At 50.3% G+C, this 19049-nt stretch overlaps 1 protein-coding gene and 5 non-coding genes across 6 annotated transcripts in view; 1 reads left to right on the top strand and 5 right to left on the bottom strand.

The window, feature by feature from the left end:
* Positions 1-19049, bottom strand: part of LOC120375373 (zinc finger protein 850-like) — a 477476-nt gene that overhangs the window by 40493 nt on the left and 417934 nt on the right. The window lies entirely within an intron of this gene.
* TRNAS-AGA lies at positions 2184-2265 on the bottom strand. Its single transcript has one exon. It is a non-coding gene; the product is annotated as a tRNA-Ser (tRNA).
* TRNAK-UUU lies at positions 7325-7397 on the bottom strand. The gene has a single exon. It is a non-coding gene; the product is annotated as a tRNA-Lys (tRNA).
* On the bottom strand, positions 11259-11330 carry TRNAQ-CUG. The gene has a single exon. It is a non-coding gene; the product is annotated as a tRNA-Gln (tRNA).
* Positions 13651-13723, bottom strand: TRNAR-CCU. Its single transcript has one exon. It is a non-coding gene; the product is annotated as a tRNA-Arg (tRNA).
* TRNAF-GAA lies at positions 14881-14953 on the top strand. Its single transcript has one exon. It is a non-coding gene; the product is annotated as a tRNA-Phe (tRNA).

Here is a 19049-nt window from a genome sequence, read left to right as displayed (position 1 = left end):
AGTAATGGGGAAGGGGAAGGGAATGGGGTAGGGAATTGGAATGATGTTTTGCTAAGGGGGGCAAATAGTAATAGGAACAGGGAATGGGAACAGGGACACAGGCAAGCCTCTGTGGTGTCAGAGCTGGGAAGGGGGATCCTGAGGCAGGAAATTGGAATCATTGCTTGCTGGAAGTTTACCCCAATAAACATTGAATTGTTTGCACCTTTGAACTTTGGGTATTGCTGCTCTCTGGTCACAAGAGAAGGACCAGGGAATGGGAGGGTGTCATAACTATAAAGGGAAGGGAACCGCCTCCTGTGTACAATACTATAAAATCCCTCATGGCCAGAGACACCAAAATCCTTTTACCTGTAAAGGGTTAAGAAGCTCAGGAAACCTGGCTGGCACCTGACCCAAAGGACCAATAAGGAGACAAGATACTTTCAAATCTTGGTGGGGGGAAGGATTGTGTTTCTGCTCTTTGTTTTGGGGTTGTTCACTCTTGGGACTAAGAGGGACCAGACATCAATCCAGGCTCTCCAAATCTTTCTGAACCAGTCTCTCATGTTTCAAACTTGTAAGTAACAGCCAGGCAAGGCGGGTTAGGTTTATCTTTGTTTTCTCAACTTGTAAATGTTCCTTTTTGCTGAGAGGATTTTATCTCTGTTTGCTGTAACTTTGAACCTAAGGCCAGAGGGGGTTCACCTGGGCTCTATGAATCTGATTACCCTGTAAAGTTATTTTCCATCCTGATTTTACAGAGATGGTTTTACCTTTTCTTTCTTTAATTAAAAGCCTTCTATTTAAGAACCTGATTGATTTTTTCCTTGTTTTAAGATCCAAGGGGATTGGATCTGGACTCACCAGGAATTAGTGGGGGAAAGGAGGGGGGATGGTTAAATTCTCCTTGTGTTAAGATCAGGGCCGGCTCCAGGCACCAGCTGAGCAAGCTGGTGCTTGGGGCGGCAGATTCTACGGGGCGGCTTCCACCCAAACCTATGGCAGCACGGACGCTTTCTTTTCTTTTCTTTTTTTTTTTTTTGCTGCTCCGGCCGCCCTGTAGGGGGTGGCAGTGTGGAGGAGGCGAGCCCCCTGCAGCAAACTCGGCAGGGCAGCCCGCGTCCTTCCCTCCTCGCGGACCGGAGCAGAGCGGAGCCCTCCCACCAGGCAGCGTGGCGGTCGGGGCCGCGTGGTGAGTGCTCCGCTGACGCGCTGGCCACCCCCCTTCTCTCTCCCCGCTCCTCCCTTCCCGCCGCTGGACCAGGTGCACACTCTGCAGCACAGGGAGTCCCCTGGCTCCGGCCGCCCTGTGGGGTTTTTTGTTTTGTTTTTCCCCTGCTTTGCTGGCCGCGCTGTTGTTTCCCCCTGCACCTCCCCGCTCCAGCCCTGCCGTTTTTGTGTTGGTCCCCCCAGCTTTGCTGCTCCAGCCGCGCCGTGTCCTCCCCCCCCACTTTGCCGCTTCAGCCGCGCCGTGTCCTCCCCCCCCACTTTGCCGCTTCAGCCGCGCCGTGTCCTCCCCCCCCACTTTGCCGCTTCAGCTGCGCCGTGTCCTCCCCCCACCTTTGCTGCTCCAGCCGCGCCGTGTTCTCCTCCTCCCCCGCTTTGCCGCTCCAGCCGTGCCGTTTTTTTCCCTCCTGCTTTGCTGCTCCAGTGGCCCCACCTCCTTTTTTTTTTTTTTGCTTGGGGCGGCAAAAAAGCCAGAGCCGGCCCTAGTTAAGATCCAAGGGGTTGGATCGCTGTTCACCAGGGACGTGGGGAGGCAGTCTCTCAAGACTATCCAGAAAGGGAGCTAGTTTGAGAGTGGTGGCAGCAAGACCAGATCTAAGCTAGTAGTTAAGCTTAGAAGTGTTCATGCAGGGCCCCACATCTGTACCCTAAAGTTCAGAGTGGGGAAGGAACCTTGACAGAGGGTGATGGAATAAACCCTCTAACAAGTACGTCTTTCAGGGTGTGAAAAACCCCGGATCCAGTATAATTAAGCTGACCTAAGCCATGGTTAGATAGTGCTAAATGAAAGGAAAGATTGTTCTGTCAATGTAGCTATTACAGGGATGGAAAACCCCTCCAGTCACTGTAGCAGCTGTCTAGTCCCCAGTGCTACAGCAGTATTTTAAGTGTAGACAGCCTCAGAGTGACATCAGATCTGGCTCCATAGATGCTCAGGCACTAAGACAACACTAATTACAATGCACTAATGTTTCCGTAGTTGGCAGGATTTTAACCTGCGTGGGGAGACCCCAATGGATTTCTAGTCCATCGCCTTAACCACTCGGCCACAACTATTTGATGTCCAACTGCTGCACTACACCATGATTCTCTTCTCACTGAATTGTCACTTCAAATTGCTCAGACCAGCTCCCCCAGCACACTCACAGCTGTGCATTAGTGTAAGTGTGTCCATGGCTGAACAGCAAGAGTTCCTGCCCATTTCCCTTCCAGCTGGAGCATGATTAGAGTGTGTTTGTGTGAATGACATTGCTATAAATTGTTGTTCATTCCCCACACTGACAATTCACACAGTCCCTTTCCAATTCGAATCTCCACCAGATCCTTCCAATAGCCAGGGTCAGGATTTCTCAGGGGCACTGAAATGTTTCAGGGGTTTGGTGCATGAACTCAGCCTTGCATTCCATCCCTGATGTTTCATGGACTAACAGCAGCAGCAGAAAGAAAGAGCGGAGCCAATATCTCACTGTCAGAGGTGAAGGTGGCCACGTCCCCTCTGTCTGACCATTGCCATTGCAGGAGAGAAGGTTTCAATACAATTGAATGCCCTGGCTCAGACAAGAGACACAGGAGGTTTTGCTGTTCATGGATCTGTGCAAAGGAAATTGTGTCTCTGTGTGAAATTGAGGAGGGAAAAGAAACGTCCACATGGTGGCCCAGTGCCCTAAGGAATGTGGGTGAAGGACTCTGGCTGAGAAATGATTTAACAGGAATTTGTATCAATGTATTGCCCTGATTAAAAGCTATGGCTAAAAGGCAGCCACTGTTGTTAGTACTTGAACCAGCGTGGAGACACCCGAGTGGGTCTCAAGTCCATTGCCTTAACCAGGGATAGTCTATTATTTTATCAAGATCCAAATTTCTTGGTCAAGGTCTAGTCAATGTCTAGATGCCAGAGAAAATAATACACTGATGATAATAAGAAGAATATAGAAAGATTTTGCAGTCACTATGGGCATAACTATGATCATTGTTTCATGTTTCACTCTTAATATCTGGCACCACCACTGCCTTTCCCTTTAGTCTTCTAGTTAACAAAGGATAAAACTAAACATCTCTTCAGATACCAGGGAGTGTTTTTGTTCATTCCTGCTAGCTACACAGGGGTTTGATGTAGCTGCTTTCAATCCTCCGGCTCTGCCGGGATAAGTAACATTTCAGGCTGTCACTGAACTGAAGGAGAGAGATCATTTTTTGACAGATGACGCCTTCTCTTAACAGTGTTTGGCTGGCTGGCAGCCCTGGTCCCAGGTCTCTCCTGAGGGAAGAAAGTTTCTGTGCAAAATACTAAAACTTTTAACAGAGAGGAGGGAAAGGCGATGGCCACATGATGGGGCCAGTATGTACCACAACATGGTTCTTTTATGTGGGATGACTCTGAACATTGACTGATCTCCACTCCCTTGTGTTTGAAGAGATGTTTAGTTGTGCAGTTAGGAACCTATAAGGCTGAAGCAATGTTATGGATGGTGACACTATGATTGAAGGGTTATTTAATGTTGTAGAAATTGTTAAAAACACTGAGCTTAAACTGGAACTGCCTGTTGTTAGAGGCTGGTTTCCCCACCTCAGTTCCATAAGCTCTGCTAGAAACACCCTGGGTTCTCTCCTGCCTCGGTGGGAACTGGAGGAATCGTCCCCTGCTGCCCTTGGCTCCAGGCTGGTTTTTCTGGGGAGGATGTGGAATTGATTTGTTTGCTGTTGAGAAGGGAGCCGGGCCAGTTCTCAGGAACGAGAACTCCCAGCATCTTCCCAGCCCAGCCCAGGCTGCTGCCCTGTCCCAGCCTCTGTTCCCCTTGGGGCCCGGCATGTTAAGAACATAAGAACATAAGAAAGGCCGTGCAGGTCAGACCAAAGGTCCATCTAGCCCAGTATCTGTCTACCGACAGTGGCCAATGCCAGGTGCCCTGAGGAGTGAACCTAACAGGCAATGATCAAGTGATCTCTCTCCTGCCATCCATCTCCATCCTCTGACGAACAGAGGCTAGGGACACCATTCCTTACCCATCCTGGCTAATAGCCATTTATGGACTTAGCCACCATGAATTTATCCAGTCCCCTTTTAAACATTGTTATAGTCCTAGCCTTCACAACCTCCTCAGGTAAGGAGTTCCACAAGTTGACTGTGCGCTGAGTGAAGAAGAACTTCCTTTTATTTGTTTTAAACCTGCTGCCTATTAATTTCATTTGATGACCCTAGTTCTTGTATTATGGGAATAAGTAAATAACTTTTCCTTATCCACTTTCTCAACATCACTCATGATTTTATATACCTCTATCATGTCCCCCCTTCGTCTTCTCTTTTCCAAACTGAAGAGTCCTAGCCTCTTTAATCTTTCCTCATATGGGACCCTCTCTAAACCCCTAATCATTTTAGTTGCTCTTTTCTGAACCTTTTCTAGTGCTAGAATATCTTTTTTGAGGTGAGGAGACCACATCTGTACACAGTATTCAAGATGTGGGCGTACCATGGATTTATATATGTCTTATGATATGAGTCTTATTCTCTATCCCCTGTTTAATGATTCCTAACATCCTGTTTGCTTTTTTGACCGCCTCTGCACACTGCGTGGACATCTTCAGAGAACTATCCACGATAACTCCAAGATCTTTGACTCGTTGTAGCTAAATTAGCCCCCATCATGTTGTATGTATAGTTGGGGTTATTTTTTGTTTGACTATAGAGCAGGCCGGGAGCAGCAGCTGAGGCAGAGGACAGCCTGGGCCAGGCAGATAAGAAGGAGTTTAGCAAGCAAAAAAGGTAAAATGGCAGTGGAATATCACCTTGGACTCGACGGCATTTCTCCATTGGTCTGTCTGCTTTGGGGCAGGGACAATAACACGTCCTGCTGCATTCGTTATTTCAAAGGGCAGTTTAGGATTTTCATTCTCACACACGATGCACAAAGCAGGATCCAACCTTTGGCATCAACTAAACAAGCTGCTCAGAGATTCTGGCAGCCACAATGAGCATTTGGGGGAGAGTTCAGACCAGCCCCTGTCTCAGAGGAAGGGATCATCTGTGTGGGGACTGGACCACTGAGCTATCAGCTCTTAACTCCCAAACGTTCAGTAACTCTATTATCAGTGCCTGTGAATGTAATTTAAACCATGAGAAAAACCACACTGGGCTAGACCAAAGGCCCACCTAGCTCTGAACCTTGTCTTCTGACAGTAGCCAAAAGCAGGTGCCCCAACAACCAGTCAACAAGGCACCACTGGGAGTTGAACCCAGGCTCTCCTGTTTACAAAACAGATGCTTTAGCCAGCTAAGCCATCATGCCTGTGAGAGACTAAAACACACTGTCTGCCCACACCTGACTCCCTGCCATCACCACCAGGGCCTGATAAGCTTTGCTTGTGTTTGGATTCTGCAAAGCAGAGGAGCAGGTGACGTTTTCCTTGCAAGCTGTGTGTGAGTGAATCTTTGGCCAGGTCTGCACTACAAAGTTGTTTCAGCAGAATTATATTGCTCAGGTGTGTGAAAAACACACAACGCTCTCTCGGTCGGTAGCTTGTGGCTAGTGTACACACTGCAATGCCACGTCTGGCGACAAAAGTGCCCTGTTTTGCTGACAAAATAAAATGACTTCAATGAGAGAGCTAGAGCTTTTTGCAGCAAACTTTAAGTAACAGAGTAAACACTCCTGTTCATTATATCACCATAACTGGCCTTCCCCAGTATCCCACAATGCCCGCTGTGAACTTGCCTGCCCTGCATTCCTGCTACAGAGGCTGGGCCCCTCCCCTTTCATCGCTCTGGGAAGTACTGACAGCTGAGCCTGCTGCTCTGCTCCGGCAGCCAGGAGCAAATCACTGCCATGGATGCTGCTCTCTTCCACCCTGCGAACACAGAGCAGGGTGGTGGGAACTTCCTTACATTGCGGGGGGTTATCTGAACTGTGACATGCCCATGACACCCTTCCCTCGAGGAGGCTCTTACCTTCTAAACAGGGACGGCTGTTTTCTAGTAAAATCACTAAAAGGGAAGGAGAAAACTCGAAGAGGTTCCTCCTGGCACTCACGTACATGAACCCAAATACTCCCTCAGTCCTCAAAGAGAGACCTGGAGAAGGAGACTTGCTGAAGCAAAGCCACAGGGGTCTCTGAGGTTTCCCTGGCCCCTTGCCCCTGTCCTGCCTGGCTGATGTCAGCATCTCTCTGTGAGGTCACCACCTCCCCACCACCTTTGACCAACAGTCTGAGGTCCTGCAAAAGGCCTTTGTGATGTCACTGCCACACCCCTCCCTTGCTGTGCTAATGTCCTGCCCCTGGCCAGGCACTGTGGAGGTTTGAGCTACTCCCTGTGGATCACCCCACTCAAGAAGCGTTCGTTCTAGGAAGCAAGCCAGCTAGACAGTAAAACATCAGATGCTGCTCCCAATGCAACACTCAGTTTTTCAGAAATTAGTCGACTTTATGGCCAGAAAAGACCATTAGAGCATCTAATCTGACCCCCTGCATATCACAGGCCTCCTGTATGACCCAATAGCTACTTTTGGGCAAACACATTCCAGAAAGGCATCTAGTCTTCATTAAATGACATCAAGAGATGGAGAATCCACCACTTTCCCTAGAAGACATTTTTCTCCAGCCCTCAGAACATTTGGTGGCTCTTTGCTATTGAACGAGCTCAACCTGTTTAGCTTATCAAAAGAAGATTGAAAGATGATTTCACTGAAGTGTTGAAGGGCCTTAATGGAGAGAAAAGACTGGGTATGAAAGGGCTCTTTAATCGAGCAGAGAAAGGCATAACAAGACCCAATGGCTGGAAGGTGAAAAGAGACAAATTCATATTACAACTAAGGCACAAATATTCAACAGCCAGGACGATTCACAACAGGACAGGAACAAGCTCCCAAGGAAAGTGGTGGATTCTAATTCTAATTCCTTATGAATATTCTGTGTGTTTGTGTGTGCAGGGGAGGAACATGCTATATGCCCAGAGGACTTTATTCCTCCAGCCTGCAAGGACAGAGGGGATGTCAAGGAGTTGTTCCTTCAATCCCCCCCACAGAAAGGCCCTTCTTAGGAAAGGCAAAATCCTGGAGAGAAAGAGTAACACTGAACAAGACTCCAGAAAGACAGATTTTTATAATCGCAGTGAGAAGTTTTTCACCTGGCCAGGGACTTGAACCCTGGACCCTCAGATTAAAAGTTTGATGCTCTGCCAACTGAGCTAGCCAGGCTCACATATGAAAAACACAAGTTGGTGCAGAGGTGAAAGCTAGTCAAGAAAAAGCAAGACAGCCACAATAGGGGAAACTTGCTGTGCTCTCTCTCTTCCCAGCCCTGGCCTGGCTGGGTATTAGTGCTGGTTAAAAAGACGGGAAAATATCGGCATCTACCAGCCTTTCATAGCTGTACAAGACTCAGGCACAATACAGAGGTGCCCATCTGCAAGTGCCGAATGGTTGGATTGGCTAATGCAGCCTGTAGACGTCCAGGGCACTCTGGGATACTCAGCCAAGTGTCCATCACCATCATCATTTCAAAGGGATAATGATAATGGTAGCAAGGTTCACAACTGACTTAGCAGTTGCATACAAAGGTGCATGTTTGGCAGTTACGTTGGCTCAGGTTGGCCACCCCGGTCTAGATGTAGAAGTTACAACATTTAAACTTGAAAGAGGAGCCAATTTCTCCATCATTTCCCACCTTTACATCCAAACACGATGAAGGTAGCAGATAGAGCCAGAGCAGGTTGTCTATGGGACCAAGTATATGCAGAGTATCCTCGACAGAGGTTTGTTCAACCTGTTCTTAAAAACCTCTGAGGACAGAGACACCACAGACGCCTTTGGGAGCCTATTCCAGAGCTTAACTGCACTCAGAGTCTGACATTGGTGATGTAGGAGGCTGAGAAAAACAACACTGGCTGTCAGAAAAAAACAGTCCTCCCTGGTCCTTTAAGCAGTAGGCTCTGGTGTTTTAACAGCCATGGCCTGGGTTCAATTCCCCCTAAAAACCAGAACTTTTTCAATGAAAATCTCCATTCATTTCGCATTTGAAATGGAAAGGCAAAGAGGGCTTCTTGTCCTTATCAACAAGGCAAAGAATGGCTTTTTGCTCAGTAAATATTTTTAAAAGGTGCTGACTCGACCTGAAGATCTCAGTAATAGACAGTAATTCTTCAGCTAGACTCGGATTCCATGGGAATACGAGAAGCGATTGTGTCTAACACCTGCCTTTTTCCGGACAACAGTGATGTCCAAGTTTTCCATGGACATTTCCCTTCCAGCACCTCAGGCCCCATCCAACAATACAAGAAACTGAAATGCACAGAAAGTTTCTCACCATAGAATTCACTGACCAGGTCGGGGGAAAAGTTTTGCCGTTTGAAGATGTTTGAATTCCTTCCAACTTCTCTCATACAAATGCTAAATAGTTGGTGGTGTAATGTTACAGGAGAGGTTGAAATTAGGCTATTTCGTCAGATAGAAGACAGTGATTGTGTCAGGAGTGGGATGTGAATGTGCACGTACATATGGAGCCTAGAGCAACAAATGACAGTGTTAGGGGGCTTATTCCTTCACCCTCTTACTTCCCTGGTCCTTCTCGCATGAACAGAGAGCAACAATATCCGAAGTCCAAAGGCGCAAACAATTTGATGTTTATTGGGGTGAACGTCCAGCAAGCAATGATTCCAGTTTCCTTCCTTAGTGTCCCCCTTCCCAGCTCTGACAACACAGAGCCTTGTCTGTGTCCCTGTTTCTGTTCCCATCCCCTGTTCCCATTTCCCCCTGTAGCAAAACAGGATCCCAATTCCCCCATCCCCAGTCCCTGGTCCCATTTCCCCCCTCCCCCCACCTTCCTGATTGACTGCAGACTATATAGTAAAACCTGAGTTCTGCTTAGCTATTCCTTAACCAATCATTTTACTGAAATTTAACTAACCAATCTTAATATACTGTAACATGGTTATTTAACCAATTATATTCCACCACCTTCATTGGTTTACACCCAACAAAATTAATTATACAGCAGACAGAAACAATCACAGACCCAGACAGAGACCATGTAAATAAACATACAAAACAATACAGAAGGGAGGATTTCACAACTACATCTATACAGACATAAGGGTTTTCCAGCTGTGTCTATTGATAAGTGAGTTCTTGCCAGGCAGGATGCTACCAAACTAAGTTTCCCTTTCTCTGGAGGTGATAGGAATATCAGGGCAGGACTGTAGTCCTAATAGCCCAGTAGCACCTTATTTCAGTGTGACTAGTTGGGAATGTGAGGATGTGACCATACACTTCCCTTTGCTGCTTAGCCGAGGAACCAGGCCTCAGACTGTCACAGTGAGAGAAGGCCATTACACAGACAGACAGTGATTTTTTATTCTTTCTTTTATACCTTTATAACTAGCTAAGTGATAAAAATACACCTAAATTCTTAAAGTACAGGCCTTTGCAGACAGGCCTGAATCTCTGTATCCTAACAGTCCTCCAGGTCAGGCAGCCTCTGGGTAAGGGGGTGGGGACTCAGATCCTTCCACTGGCCAATTCCACCAGGGTCGTGTATAAACCAGGGAAGTTTGTCACAATAGCCAGACCAGATGCCCCCTGTACACTTGTGCTCTGTCCTCATTGCTTCTCTGTCTCTCTTCCCCTCATCTCTGCTGCTCCCCCTCTGGGCTTTCTCAGCACCTGGCCCCATAGCACTTCCTGGCAGCCAGAGACTGTGCTTTCTACACCTGCTCCTGCGGCCTCTCTCCTGATTGCTAAGGAAAGGAACCTTTCCAGGAAATGGCCACAGCTTCTGGGAATCCCTGTGTGGCTGGGAACAGAACTTGGCTCCTGGCACACAAGGCAACTTAAAAGCTGAGCACCCAGACAGGGACTTGAACCCTGGACCCTCATATAAAGAGCCTGATGCTCTACCAACTGAGCTACCTGGGCTTGTTGAAAAATAGCTTCACTGTTCACCACAAGAGTGATTATCCCAGTGTGCGGGCAAGAGTGAGCAGGCAGGCAAAAGAGAGGCAAAAAAAGTCCCAGGAACCCCTCCTCTTTTTCTGCACAGCCACTGCCTGTCAGCAGGATTCCTCCTCCTCCTCAGGGAGACTAAATCTCTGTGCCTAGACAGCCGGTCCATCCGCTGCACCTCAATCCCCCATGCCCGAGCCTCCCTGCCAAAGCCCTGCACCTGGCCCCATACAATTAAGTCTCACTTGTCGCTGGGAACTTAACTTCTTGTGCCCAGAGTGTCTCGGCCCCCTCAGCAGATGACCTGAGAAACACAGTGTCCGGCTTTTCCAAAGAAGTGTTTAGACCCCCTCATCATGTGGCCTAAAGGATAAGGCATCTCCCTGTGGATCAGATGATTCAGGATTTGAGTCCCCTCGTGGTTGTGCTCACTTTGTGCTGCAAGTCCTGCTTTCTTCAGGGCTGGAACCTCTTCTTGGCCGCTCAGGCCAATGCTCCGGCTTCAGCTAGAGCCCCAGGAAGGAGTTGGGGGTTGGGTGTCACAAAGGCTGGGGCATGAGCCCCAGGTGCTTCCAGTCTCGCCTTGGCCATTCCTGACTTGCCAAAGAAAATGGGTGGCTCCACTGCCAAAGTCAGCACCATGAGTGGGAACGGTCAGAGGCCCCACCAGGGGGGCTGGCCCTGCTTTCCTACCATCTTCTGATGTTGGCCACAGAGCATCAGCAGCCGCCCTGCATGCTGGTCTGTGGGTGGCCTTCAGCACAGCAGGGAGCAGGCTGGCCCTGTGGCTGTCTGCTGGCCACACATAGGCATGGTCCTCTCCTCCTCTTGCCCTGGCCTCCGCTGCTTTTAAGCCTTCCCTTGGAGCTGTCAGCACCAGCCGCCTCTGCTCCAGGTGCCCAGAGGAGGAGAGGTGCTGGGCTTCCACCTGCCCAGCCCTGCTTCCTTCAAGCACAGTGGCAAGTGCCAGACTTGTGGGCACCAGGTGAAGCCGTGAGAATCCCAACCCTCAGGTGTCAGTTCTAGAGCCCTGACCCATCCAGCAGGAGGGGAAAAAATTGCTCTTGCAGAGCTGGAGACAGGGAAGTGGAGCACTGTGAGCTCTGGGGGTTTACCACAAGGTCCCACTGAGATTTGAACTCAGATTGCAGGATTCAGAGTCCTGAGTGTTGCCCATTACACCATGGGACCAGCTCATGCTGCCTTCTCTGGCCATCAGTGACCCTCATGGGGCCGGCTCATGTAAGGGACCGTTGGCCCCTTACTAAAGCTTAGTGGGGGTTTTGGTTGGCTAGTTCCCAGTCCCAGTAGAAGGGGAAAGGGCCAATGGGAAATCAGGCCCCTGAGACTGACAGTCCCCTGGGCAATGCGGAGAGGCCAAAGCTCCAAGTTAGCCACACTGACAGGCCAGGCAGTGTAATGAGGGAGTCACCAGGCCAGGAGGTCCCATCCTCCGTGGGAGCTGGAACTGCCTGGGCCAGAGTGGGGCGGAGCTAAGGAGAGAGCAGGAGCCCGAGAAGAGCCAGGGAGCAGAGCTGGGCAGGTGTAGTGCCAGAAACTGCTCCCTGTAGGACTTTGCTACCTGGAGCAGTTACTGAGACCTGAGGTTGTTCTTATTTGCTGACTTGTCCTAATTGGCTCAAACTTGACAGTGGTGGGGGATGGAAGCATAAAGGCTTCATCCTCCAAACGACCCTGCCTGGTGTCCATCTGTATCTATTACCTCTTAACACCGGATTGTAAAAAATAAAGTGAGGTCATTTAAACATCATTTATTTTGCAGCTTCATTTACTGTGCTAACAATGTAGCATCCTGACACCGATACTTCTGCCCACGTGCCCTGTGGGTTGGATTCATTTTAGTGGGACGTGGGACATGTGGAGGATAATTTAAACGCTTAATTTCTTTACGGTTTCCCTTCAATATACTTCTCTGCTGGTGCAATTTCTGACCATTGCACGTCTATTGTATTTATTACAATAGCACAAGTAAGTCACACAAGTGACATAGTCTAAGGGCTTGGCTACACTTGCAAGTTAGAGCCCATTAAAGCAGCCCCGGGTGCCCTAACTCCTGAGGTGTCCACACTGGAAAGGCACATGGAGCACCTGGGCTCTGCAGCTGGAGCGCTCCTGGTAATCCACCTCCATGAGAAGTATAAAGCTCACTGAGCCCTGCTGAAAAGCCCTGGTATCAGTGTGGACGACGTGTTGCATCACTGCACTGTGTTTGGCCTCAGGAAATGTCCCATAATCCCCTGAAGTCAAGTGCCCACTCTGGTCATTGTTTTGAAATCGGCTGCAGGCATGCGGATATCCCCTTTCAAAGCTCCGTTTCTGACAGCTGGCTGCTTATCTGCTCTGGGACAAAGCAACCATTAGTGTGGAATGCTGCTGTTGTGAGTGTGTGTGTGTGTGTGGGGGGGTCTGCTGCTGTACGAACACACAAGACAGCATGCTGACACACTCTCAGCCCCCCAAACACACCGTTGCTCCCCCCACGTACACACAACACACTCCCTGTCACACTCCACCCCCGTCCCCCATTTGAAAAGCACGTTGCAGCCACTTGCACACTGGGATAGCTACCACAGTGCACTGCTCTCTGTGGCATTGCCAGAGCTGCTAATGTGGCCACTCCAGTGCGCTTGCAGCTGTCAGTGTGAACACACGGCAGCGGTTTCCCTGCTGTGGGTTAACTCCCAGCGCTCTACCTCTGCAAGTGTAGCCAAGCCCTACATTTCCCAAACCAACCGAACTCAGTAACTGCCCTCCACCACCACATGCAGGGAGTAGGGGCACCGTGGAGCACACGCCACACTTACTGGCTCAGCCTTGTGCATGCTGGGGTGGCCACCTCCCCATTGATGAGACCTGGTCCCACCATCTCCGTGGAGCTCCAGTCTGCCCTGCTGCCATCCCTGTCTGTGTTGTCTTCTCTAGCAGTTGACTGGAAGGTGAGCACTGGCCGCATGCCATGTAGCCGTGTTGTCTCGAAGGGCGAAAGCAGGAGGAATGATGCCTTCATAGCCCACCCAATATTCCATAACATAGTTAAGGAAAATATTTCTCAATGAATTCTCAGTAAAAGATCAGAAGCAGCCAGTGTCCGCATCAGTCTACGAGCATTGGTATTTTCTTGAAATTTGTCAGACCAACCTATCTAACACCTAACACACATTTGAAGTTCTTCTTTTCACACTGTTGCTCATTCTCAGGGTCTGCTTTGTCTCCAGACAGATCCATTCTCTTTCAGGACAGCCTTGCTCTTTCTGTCTGTTTCACTCACTGAGGTGTCGGAGTAAACACTCCCCTTCCTTCTATTCTCAGACAAACACTAGTATTAAGTGTTTGCTACTGATGGGTCTAGAAAACATTTGTCAAGTGGAAGATGCTGTTTCTGGGGGATTGCTCCCAAGATCCAGTACTTTGGGTTCAAACGTCTCCCAACTTCCTTGGGGAAAATAACACCAAGGCTTTGTTGCAATATACAAGAAGGAAGGAGTTTTTCCACCCCAGATGGGACTTGAACCCACAATCTCTGGCTTAGGAAGCCAATGCCTTATCCATTAGGCCACTGGGGCCCTGAAGAGCAGTAAAAAGAAGGATGGAAATTCCCTCTCAGGATTGCACATTCCTCACATTCACTCAGAAGCCAAATACCCATTTAATGGCCTTACAGAAACGTCTGCACCCCCTGGCAGCGAGGCACCTGGGCAGGTCCCTGACAGAGCTGAGCACCACCTTTCTGCCAGCCACCTTTAGAGAAGAACCCCACCCTAGAGTCACCCCTCCCTCCTTCAGCACCTCCACGGCTGTGGCTTTGAGTGGCAGTAGGATGATTAGGGGGCGAATCTGGGGCTGGAAGGGGGGTAAGGTCGGCCTGTAAGGAGTAACCAGGTGGGGCAGACCCAGCGGGAGGCTGTGGGCTGCTGGTTGGTTGTTGGGATCCGAGCTCTAGATCAAAGCTGCACAGTGACCTGACACCCAGGGTTATAAGGCCGACAGAGTGACCCCTTACTGGCCTCGGTGACCCCCAAACCCTTGTTACTAAGGGCATTGAGGAGTCTCTGTCCCTTAATAACTTCTGGGAGCTCCCCAGCAGGCTGCAGGCATCAGCCGCCTCCTGCCTCACAGGTTAGACTCTTGGTGCTGTGCCAGCCGCCCCCTCGCTTGCAGGCCCAGTGTAAGAAGCAGGAGGCCTGGTGCTGGCAGAAGAGGGTTTTGATTAATCGACCTCTGTGTGATGGGCACAGGACGCTTCCACTCAGTAGCATAGCTGGGGGGGGAGCAGGGGAAGCAGCTAAGGGCGCCGGGTTCCTCCGGTGGGGGTGTGGAGCAGCCGTTCGTTTCCCTGTTCGCACTCCTCTGCGGTGTGAAAATCGGGGAGGGGAGGCAGAAGCCCCACTTCCCTCCCGAAATAACGCCCAGTGGGGGAAGCCAGGACAACAGGGGGGGGCGGGCGGCAAGTGGTGGCCAGACTCTCACCGCCAGGGTCTAGTCTAGCTCAGGGTCCAGCTCAACTTCCTCCCCGCGCCACTGGCCCCCAGTCCCCTTCCAACACCAGGTCAACCCGGGCACTAGGGCAGGAACGGGGTGAGGCAGCAAGTCAAGCTGAGCAAGGCAGGCAAAAGCGAGTCTTGTCTTCATGGGCACCTCCCAATGACGTCCTTTTTGTGTGCAACTGCTGCAAAAACATCCCGGGCAGAGAAGCAACAGGCCAAAACACTGGCATACAGCTGCCAAAGTAGCTCAGTTGGGAGAGTGTTAGACTGAAGATCTAAAGGTCCCTGGTTCAATCCCAGACTTTGGCAGGTGCTTTCATCCTCTTTGTGCAGGGGCAGCTTGTTTTCTAGAAGCCCAGTGGTGCCTGCACCCAAGGTGAGCAGAGCTGCCGTGGGGTAAAGCAATTTTGGGGGCCCCTTCCATTTAAAAAAAAGTGGCTATACTGTATTATTACGGGGCCCCTGCAGGGCCTGAGGCAAATTGCCCCACTTGCCTCCCCTCTGGGTGGCCCTGAAGGTGAGTCTCTGATCTTGGGCTCTGCTGTAGGAAAACATAGAATGGGCTTCTGCCCCTATTTGGCCCACCTGACCTTTAAGGATGAGAGCTGTCTTTCCCAACATGGCAGGAAGAGAGCAAGGCAGGGTGACCCTCAGGAATGGTGCCAGAGGGCTTCTGGGCAGTGATAGGCAGGAATAGGGGATGAAAACTCCTCTGTGCAGCTGAGCAAGGGCAGTACCAGGGAAGGGGCATCTGTAAAAGTGGCCGTGTGGAATGTGGAAGGGATTTGGGGGCCCAGGAGGAGGTGCTTGATGTTCAGTGCCTTGGAGCAGCTGGACTTAGCCATGGTGGGTGTTCAGGAAATGCCCATTAATAACTCTAGGGTAGCTCAATAGGCAGAGGGTGATTGGAGGAAGGGCCTCCTGGCCAGGGAAGAATGATGGGGCTGGAGTCACATTCGTGGTGCGAGTACAGAAGGTGGTGGAGCTCCGACCAGGGAGGGCATTACTGGTGGACTTTGTGCTCTGTGGCACTGGTTACTGCTATATTAGTGTGTATGGTCCCCAGTTAAGGCATGAGAGGGAAGATCAAAGGCTCCCTTCCTCTGGACTGCATGGTGTTTGGTGTTGGGGGGGGATTTTAATTGTGTCAGCCGGCCTGAGGCCCGCTGGTCCTGTTTTCCCAACCGTCAGAGGAAACATTTTTACAATGAGCACTGCCTGGCACAGGTCTGTAGTGAGGTCGGCTTAGAGAAGCTCACTCCAGCCACAGAGGGGGTTCACCTTTCTGCGGGGACAGACCAGGACTCGCATTGAGCGGATTTATGCTTAGCTTTTTTGTCTTTTGCATGTTGCTTCTCAGATTCATTCTTGGCCCGACTTGTTACACTTTGGCACTTAACAGGCCAGAGTTTGTGCACCTTCCTATTATCCTCACTAGGATCTGATTTCCAAATTTTGAGGAATGACTTTTTGCCTCTAACAGCCTCCATTATTCTGCCGTTTACCTAGAGTGGCGTTCTGCTGGTCGTCCTATTGTCGTTTCTGATTTAGGGCAAACGTTTCATCTGAGCCTCTAATTGCGGTGTTTTTAAACGGTCTGCATGCTGCTTGCAGGCACCTAACACTTGTGACAGCAGCTCCTTTTAATTCCCATCCAACCATCTGTACTTATGCCGATAGGTCGACTTTAGGTCTTTAACTTTGAGCGGTAGCTGAGAAGATGGTAAATTGGGCAGAAACCTGTTCGACAAACCTCTTCATTTCCTTGTTATTTCCTGACTTCTTCATTCATCCCCTTTTCCTTATTTCCTGGGTGAGGTGGCGGCCTGCCAGGGAGCTCCCCGGCACCTCTGGCTGCCTGGGCTGAAGGCAAGAGGCAGGCCTGGGCGTGGCGAGGGCCTCCTGTCCCAGCCTGAGGCCGCAGTGCTTCCTCGTCCCCTTTTCCCACCCACACGGGCAGGCGGCTGCTGCGGGAGAACACGAGGGAGGCTCTCGGGATGCTAGGCAGCGCTGTGTGTGTGGCTGTCAGGGGAAAGAGCCTTCTTCTCTAAAGATGGCTGGCAGAAAAGTGGTGCTCAGCTCTGTCAGCGACCTCCCCAGTAGCCTCGCTGCCAGGGGATGCAGACATTTCTGTAAGGTGCAGAAAGAGGGTATTTGGCTTCCAAGTTAATATGAGAAATATGCATTTATGAGATTGAATTTCCATTTTTTCACAGGGCCCCAGTGGCCTAATGGACAAGGCAATGGCTTTCTAAGTCAGAGATTGTGGGTTTGAGTCCCATCTGGGGTGAAAAACTACCTGTATATTGCAAGGAAACCTTAGCCTTATTTTCACCAAGGAAGCTGGGAGATGTTTGAACACAAAATACTGGATCTTGGGAAAAATGCCCCAGAAATGGCATCTTGACAAATGCTTTCTAAATCCATCAGTAGCAAACAGTTAATACTAGTGTTTGTCTGAGGGCTTGTCTACACTACAGGACTATTTCGAATCTACTTAAGTCGAATTTGTGGATTCAACCTTAATAAGTCGAATTTGTGTATCCATACTAAATACACAAATTCGAACTTCTGAGTCCACATTCACGGGGCCAGCTTCGACTTTGGAAGCGGTGCACTGTGGGAAGCTATCCCACAGTTCCCGCACTCCCCGCTGCCCATTGGAATTGTGGGATTTCCCCCCAATGCATGCTGGGGGGAAAAATGTGTCGTCATTGAACCGTCAATCACACCCTCCCTGTCTTCCTTGAAAGCGCCGGCGGGAAATCTGTTTGTGCCCTTGTCTGGTCGGTTACAGCGCGGACGCCACAGCACTGCGAGCATGGAGCCCGCTGCGATCATCGCTGCACTTATGGCCGTTGTCAACTCCTCGCACCTTATCGTACACCTCTTCCACAGTCAGATGCTGAGAAACCGGGTGAGGAGGCTCCAGCAGCACGGTGAGGAGAGTGCCGCAGACCTCTCAGAAAGCAGGGTACGCCGGGCAGTGGAGATCATGGTGGCAATGGGTCAAGTTCATGGTGTGGAACGGCGATTCTGGGCCCGGGAAACAAGCACAGACTGGTGGGACCGCATAGTGCTGCAGGTCTGGGATGACACAGAGTGGATGCGAAACTTCAGGATGCGTAAGGGCACTTTCCTTGAACTGTGTGACTTGCTGTCCCCTGCCCTGAAGCGCCAGGACACAAGGATGCGAGCAGCCCTGAGTGTGCAGAAGCGAGTGGCCATAGCCCTCTGGAAACTTGCCACGCCAGACAGCTACCGGTCAGTAGCGAACCACTTTGGCGTGGGCAAATCTACTGTGGGGATTGCTGTCATTCAAGTAGCCCACGCAATCGTTGAGCAACTGCTCTCAAAGGTAGTGACTCTCGGAAATGTCCAGGTCATCATAGATGGCTTCGCCGCGATGGGATTCCCAAACTGCGGTGGGGCTATAGATGGGACTCACATCCCTATCCTGGCACCAGCCCACCAGGCCAGCGAGTACATTAACCGAAAGGGCTACTTTTCAATGGTGCTGCAAGCTGTGGTGGACCATAGGGGATGTTTTACCAACATCAACGTCGGGTGGGTGGGCAAGGTTCATGACGCGCGTGTGTTCAGGAACTCTGGTCTGTTTAGACGCCTCCAGGCAGGCACTTTGTTCCCGGACCACAAAATAACGGTTGGGGATGTGCAGATGCCTACAGTGATCCTCGGGGACCCGGCCTACCCGCTAATGCCCTGGCTCATGAAGCCCTATACAGGCGCCTTGGACAGTGAAAAGGAACTCTTCAACTACCGGCTGAGCAAGTGCAGAATGGTGGTGGAGTGTGCTTTCGGACGTCTCAAGGGGAGATGGCGGACCTTACTGACTCGCTCGGACATCAGCGAAAAGAATATCCCCGTAGTTATTGCTGCTTGCTGTGTGCTCCACAATCTCTGTGAGAGCAAGGGCGAGACCTTTTTGGCCGCTTGGGAGGTTGAGGCAAATCGCCTGGCTGCTGTTTACGATCAGCCAGACACCCGTGCTGAGAGAATATCCCAGCGGGAAGCGATATGCATCAGGGAGGCTTTGAAAGCGAGTTTCCTCGCAGAGCAGGGTAACCTGTGACTGTCCACTTGATTTTAAGAGAGCCTGATCATAAACCAAGTTTCCCCCACTTCCGAAGGACATTTTAAAACTAAGGACATGTTTTAGTAATTAATAATAAATCTTTCGTTGACTTTGCATTTCTCTTTCTTCGTTGAAACATGGAAGCATTCTGTGCTGGGTAAGGTGTGCACTGATGGGTGGGTTTGCAGGAAGGGGCGAGGGGTGCCGTCTTTGGATAGGGGTTAACATGACGGCTGTGGGTTTGGGCGTTGGATGGTTTTTGGGTGGTGGGGGAAGGGTGAGTATCTGCCCCTGGATGAGGTCTCTTTT

This window comes from Mauremys reevesii, linkage group 12, assembly GCF_016161935.1.
Source record: "Mauremys reevesii isolate NIE-2019 linkage group 12, ASM1616193v1, whole genome shotgun sequence".
Classification (NCBI taxonomy): domain Eukaryota; kingdom Metazoa; phylum Chordata; order Testudines; family Geoemydidae; genus Mauremys; species Mauremys reevesii.
Note: the sequence above shows the minus strand (reverse complement) of the source record. Positions and strands in the feature narration are given on the sequence as shown.